At 47.7% G+C, this 6,904-nt stretch overlaps 1 protein-coding gene across 2 annotated transcripts in view; it reads left to right on the forward strand.

The window, feature by feature from the left end:
• LOC110990617 (uncharacterized) overlaps positions 1–6,904 on the forward strand; it is a 271,293-nt gene that overhangs the window by 65,272 nt on the left and 199,117 nt on the right. The gene's annotated exons all lie outside the window — the stretch shown is intronic.

Here is a 6,904-nt window from a genome sequence, read left to right on the forward strand (position 1 = left end):
ATCTCTTTGTTTACGTGCGTGGGGACACCGTAGTAATGGCACCAGATTCTTGTCACTGGCTCGGTCTATACTTTTCTGAACAGTGAGATTTTGTATGTGGAGAACGATCAGTTGTGTTTTTGGAAGCTTTGCGGCAGATAGCCGGTCTTTAATTTATTAAAACAAGTAACTGAGTTTGGCATTTAAAGCATTGAGTGCACTGTGTCCCCCTTTTCAAGCGTTTGGCTGGATTGGAGGACAAGAGCCCAGCTATAAGTTCACGCTCAATTGGTGGCAGTGGTGAGGATAATTCTTGGCCTTTCAACGGAGAAGATTTTATGGCGAGCTTTACGATGGAGCCCGCAAGAAATGTTGCGGAAGCCATCAGTAACATTTCCACTGAGATCGAACGGCTAGAGCGTTCACTTTAGGATAGCTGTAGAGCTAGTCGTGGATCCTCATTAAGAGCCGGGAGACGACAACGCTAGTACCGGACACACTGGACCCCTTTCCCAGTACCCTAGCAGCAGGCGACAAAAACCACAAAGCTTGTGGAAGCGCCAAAAGACACTTTCGTCAGATCTTTGCGAACAGTGGCGGGCAGTGTGAAGTGAGTCTGACAGTGATGAGCACCGTGACCGTTCTAGCTATCCTCAATCTCCAGCTCCTGCCACCCGACTGAGTCATGCAGCTGTTGCAAACCTCAATATCTGGGCAGACGCGATGCATTGAATACCGATACCACTACTAGTGGATAGAGTACTGCAAATGCAGTTGGCCAGCATGCAAACTTGGAACACACCGCAGCAGCACTGCGGGTAAAGGCTCAAGAGTATGACGAGTCGTCATGCATTGAGGAGTACCTTGTGCTCCTCGAACGAGTCAGCAGGATCAACTGTTGGAATCAGGAGCAGAGGGTGGACAGTATGATCGTTGCAATGAAAGGCCCGGCGCTGGAAGTTGCAGGCTCCTTGCAAAGGGAGTCCCAGTCGTCCTTCGACGAGTTAGTGAAGGCCCTTGAGCGACTATTTTGGACTAAGAAACATTGCATTCGCCACAGCACTGAACTGACTTCACGGAGAAGGCGTACAGGGGAGACTGTTGCCGAGTTGGGCAAAGCCATCAGAAAGTTGGTCCGCCGAGCCTACTCTGACAGCAGCTCCAAGTTTATGGAGGACTTTGCAATTGAAAAGGTTTAGAAGGTGCTGGACGACAGTGACCTCAAACGTTCACTATTCCTAGGGAAGCCATCCACGCTTGACAAAGCTATGGAGATTGTTGCAGAGGCTGAAGCATGGCTCAAAACGGAGAAGGCTGGATGATCAAGGACAGTGACGTCCGACGCCAACGCGGTGAAATCTGCGGAGCCTAGCTGCGCAAACTGGTGAGGTGGCATCAATGGTGCATGAACTGTTGGAAATACAGTGCCGTGGCAAAGGAATAAATAAGGCCGACGACTGTCAGCCAGGATGCTCGAAGTGCGATAGCCTGGACCATTTTCAGGCCCGATGTCCCCGCATAAAGGACGACCAGCAACCTTTAAACAAGGTGAGGCTGATCTTGGGCCGGAGGCCCAGCCATAGATATCCAGAGGCCCAGTGAACCCAAAGTGAAGGCAGTCCCGCCGCTGGTGAGGGTAACCCCGCCGCCAGCATGGGTAGCTTCGACTTTGGCGCAGGCAGTCCGACCGCCGAGACGGACAGCCTCACCGCCGGTGCAGGCAGCTCCGCAGCCGAGCTGGACAGCCCCGCCGCTGGCGCCGGTGACCCCGCCGCCGGAGCAGGCAGCCCCGCCGCCGGCGCGGGCAGCTTCATCTCCGGTGTTAACTGTCCCACCACCGCCTGGTGTTGCCATACGACCAACATCTTTTCATGAATCGGGACTGTATGTCAGAGGAGAGATTATGGACATGGCTGTGAGCTTCCCGATCGACACTGGCGCAACGGAAAGCTTCATCTCCTCCCAGTTGTTTCACAGGATAAACCCTGACTCGAGGCCCACACTCATGCATGCAGATCGCAAATTTCTTCAGGCTGATGGAAGTGAACTGCGCGTAGCTGGGCGAGTAAAACTGCCTATAAAGATGGGGCAGTCAGATCCTACATGGCGTTTGGGTAGCTGACGTGAGTGATGATGTCATCCTGGGACTGGATTTGTTGCCAGCTAATCTGGGAGGAGTGTCTTACCATCGGTAACTTCAATGTCCCTCTGCGGAAGTATCCACAGGTGCCTGCAGCTTGTCGGGTGCGGATTACTGAGAATGTCGTTGTGCTCCCTTCTTCTGAAATGCTACTGGAGTGTCAAGTTGCCAGCGATGGAGGTGACCTGCCGACGTGGGGTGTACTGCAGAATAAAGCGACGGTTGTCGAGAATCGCGAGGTTCTAGTGACCAGTGCTCTTGTGCGTACAAGGACAACCGTGTTCCAGTGAGACTCTTAAACGTATCGCATGAAGTACTCATGCTCAGAGAGGGGACTGCTTCCGCCATCCTAGAACTGGTTGATAGTGTTGCAGTACTGGAACACACAGAACAAGAAAAACAAGAGGCAAGGGAGAGTGAAGAGCTGGGAGTACATGAACACCTGTCTTCACTGTTTGAGTCCAGCTGCGTAAGGTTAAAGGTTGATGAGCGACCTAGACTTGCAAGCCTCACTGGGACAGTTCAGTGACGTATTCTCTACTGGGGATGGAGAATTGGTCGAACTAACCTCACCCAGCACCGCATCGAGACTGGGGCAGCCCCACCCATTCCACATAGACCGAGGAGAGTACCCTTAAACCAACGAGAGTTGGCAGACAAAGAAATAGCAAAAATGCTTTTGCAGGGCGTCATTGAGCCATCATAGAGTCCATGGAGTTCAACGCTTGTCCTGGTTAGGAAGAAGGACGGGTCTGTCCGATTGTGCATTGACCATCGAAGGCTGAAAGAGGTTACAGTGAAGGACGCACATCCACTCCCGCGTATAGAGGACAACCTTGCGTCACTGGCAGGGTCCCAATTCTTCTCTACCCTGGATCTTGCTTCAGGGTTCTGGCAGGTAGAGGTAACTGAGGAGGATAGGCCGAAGACTGCCTTTAGTACCGGACGAGGTGGGCTGTACCAGTTTATTACCATGCCTTTCGCGTTGTGCAACGCGCCCTTTACTTTTGAGGGCTTGATGGAGCGCATCATTGCAGGGTTGCAATGGCAAGTGGCTGTTTTGTACCTCGATGACGTCATCGTTTTTGGACGGTCGTTTAATGAACACTAAAGATTATGCCTAGTTTTGCAGAGGCTTCGTGAGGCCAACCTGAAGTTGAAGCCCAAAAAGTGCTAGCTTCTCCAGCGAAAGGTACGGTTCCTCGGTCATGTCGTCTCTCCAGTGGGGTTTGCTACCGACCCTGACAAGGTTCGTGCTGTGCAAGACTGGCCCCAGCCGGCCACTGTTGCTGATGTTCAAAGCTTTCTTGGACTGGTGTCATTCTACAGGTGGTTTACTGAGGGCTTTGCTGAAATTGCTCGACCCTTGCATTAGATCACCGAGAAGGGTAGGCCATTCCGGTGGACCATGGAATGCCAGGAAGCGTTTGAAGCGTTAAAGCATCGTCTCCTTTCGTCCCTTATCCTTGCCTTTCCAATCCCAGAAAAGGAGTTCATCCTCGACACTGATGCCAGTGGGTCTGCAATTGGTGCTGTGCTGTCACAAGTGCAGGAAGATGGGGAATGTGTCCTTGCCTACGGAAGCAATTGACCAAGCAGGAGATGAATTATTGCGTGACGAGAAAGGAACTCCTGGCCATTGTGCACTTTGTAAAGAAGTACATGTACCATCATTATCTTTATGCGACTCGCTTCAGGACTTGTACAGATCACCGGTCCCTGAAGTGGTTGTTTTGTGTTCGGAATCCGCAGGGACAGCTTGCCAGATAGCTAAAGAAGCTCAACATCTATGACTTTGTCGTTGAGCATCGTTCCGGTAGTTGTCACGAAAATGCTGATGCACTGTCCAGGAAATGTTTCCCTAACTGTGGCCACGTGTCGATGGAGGAAATCAGCCCCAGCACTGTGGTGAACATTGAAGCTTTGCGACAGCCCAAGATGTAGCATGTAGGGTGCAGCGTGGTGCAGGCAACTTCCTGGCCGGCTCAGGACACCCGTACATTGGAGAAGGCAACTGGATCCCCGGGTCCGGTAGCCTCTCCCCAGGTGAGAACAGCCCGGCCCCTGGAGACAGTAGCCTCACTGCCGAAACCAACACTGAAGGCAGTGTATCAACCAGGGGGAGATGTAGAGCCACAGAGGTAAGTTATAGCAGCTGGCCAAGTCACAGCGATATGATGATGACTTGAAGGAAGTGCTGCAGTGGGTGGCGATGGCCCATGGTCGACGGCCGTCCTGGGAGAGTGTGGCACCCTTGAGCAAAGAGATCAAGTTCTGGTGGGCTCGCTTTGAGCATCTGGTGGTAGAGCAAGAGACCCGGAGTATCCGATGGGCGCCTGGTCGACCAGCTGAAAAACCCTGACTGACAATGTTGGCACCCCAGGAACTGCAACCTGCCATACCGAGACATTCACACAAGAAAACTGGAGGACATCTTTGTGTTGCAAAAATCTTTGCTAAACTGTGCAGAAGCAACTTCTACTGGTCTTATATGCGTCAGTCGGCTCACCGCTGGGTCCAGCGGTGCCTACAGTGTCAGAGACGGAAACCGCCAGCTAGGGCCAAGAGAGCGGAGTTGAAGCACTACCAGATATGTGCACCCTTGGAAAGAATAACGGTTGATGTCATAGGGCCCCTCCCTTCCACAGGCTGGGATAACCGATACATCATTGTGGTGGGAGACTATTTCACCAAGTGGACTGAGTGTTATGCAGTTCCATATCACACTGCCAAGACCGTTGCAACCAAACTCGTGGATGAGTTCGTCGTCAGGTTAGGTGTTCCCCTGGAAGTCCACTCCGACCAAGGGAGGGAATTCGAGTCTGAGGTCTACACGGACAATCCTACATCAGACAATGTGCTCAATCCTCGGCCTCAGAAAGACTCGCACCACTCCATACCACCCCAGTTCCAACGGAATGATTTAACATTTAACTGGACGATCCAAGCCATACTGAGCCTGTGGGTGAACAAATCGTGACTTCTTTCTGCCCCTTGACGTTGAGCTTCGCCAGTGTTTGTACACACTATCTTGGGTACATGTGTTGTTTGTGGGTGATTTGCCTTAGCGTAGTCACTTTGCAGGCGTTTCCCCAGAAATTGTGCTTTGGCGGTTTTGCACCATTTTTAGACTGGAATATTTAGTGCTTCCTAGTTAGTTAATGTTTACTCTTTTCTCGGCGATTCCTATTTTAATCCGGCTCCATGAAACTCTTTAGTTTAGATAGATTTAATTGCTTGGAGAATTTTGATACCATTACATATGCTTGTGATTTTTCTCTTTGTTTTACATAAATAGATTTAATACTTAGATGTGGCTGATAACCAATACTTGTATTTTTGCTTGACAAGCGGTAGCTCTGATTATTTCACAGATATGTTTCAAGCAGCTTTTGCACTGTATTTGTGGTTTATATGTATGTTTATATTATTTTTTAAAGCTTTGTCTCAACTTACAGTAACTGGAGAAGTGACACAAATAAGTACAGATTCTGCAGTTGTTTATAGTCGACAGCTTGAAACTCTAACTTCACTTGTGCATTGTATTTAAGAGTGCATATTTCTCAATGTATTATTAAATTACGCAGAAAATGCATTTGGATAAGGAACCACTCCGAGATAGTATTCGGATATAATTCAATACTTTGCTTGACCTATCCATTGCTGATTATAGTACCGGGGTATAATACCCAGACAGTGAGTTTATTTCCAAAATGCAATAGGTGCCAATTTGGTATCTTTCAGATTCTTACCCTCTCTTAGTTGCCGGCCATCAGTTTCTGCAGCTTTTAGACAGCGCAACATAACTTTAATGAGTCAGTACAGTAAAGAAGAAGTTTAATTAATTTATTTTAAGGATAAATGGTACACTGCTAAGGTCTTTGATCTTTCGTAACTGTGGAAAATTGTTTTTCAAATGGATATATCTTATTTTGGAATTAAACCCTTCTAATATTATTCGACATTTGCCTTTATTCAACTATATTTTATCTATCAGTTATGTTTTATCGAACCCAGAAAGGCAGTCTTGTAAATCACAAACTAAGGGGGTGGACCTGACAGTTGAGTATCGTGATCAGTGCAGTGTTCGAAACAGTGTATAAATTTGCATGTTCACCCTAGCACAAAAGCCTGTTGCTGTTCTTTTTTGTATTATTATGTATTATAATTATTTGCGTTGTAGGCACTTTCTAAACTCTATCATCCAAGGCAGTTGTTTTGGCATTAATATTAATTAGAATATTTAAGGTAGACTATAAACACTCAGTGAATACTCGACCAGGGTCCTTTGCCTACAGGGTTAGAGTTTACGTATGATTAATGGACATCTCGTGAGTTACACCCACCTCAACACACTTGAGAAAAGTTACTCTATGCAAGCTTCCTGTATGTATATAGTCAAGGTATAACTCTTTCAATTAAAGTTAATGTCAAGACTTAAGTATCGTTTAAGTGGTGTTTCATTTAGCCAGAAAGTCATCGAAGTAGATCAATGCGTGTTTTAGTAAGCCGTGCTATATTGTGTTTTATGCAAAACAATCAGCTTTGTCCAACTCATCGACGGGATTAACTGCAAAACTATTGGATGTATACGATATTTCACATGAACGTGAAGTTAACGCTTTAAGTGTTTTTTTTTCTTTTTTACATCTGATTACGTTTAGAATCGGCGGCCTAAGAAACCGTTTACACTATGCTGGTAACAAATTTGTTTCAAAATGCACTTTGAGTTTAACAAGGTAGGCAGATTATGTTAAAGTTTATTTGAAGTGACTCAATATTATG

The sequence above is a fragment of the Acanthaster planci genome, linkage group LG10, assembly GCF_054643075.1.
Source record: "Acanthaster planci isolate LZ-2023a linkage group LG10, COTS_SCS, whole genome shotgun sequence".
NCBI classification, from domain to species: Eukaryota; Metazoa; Echinodermata; class Asteroidea; order Valvatida; family Acanthasteridae; genus Acanthaster; species Acanthaster planci.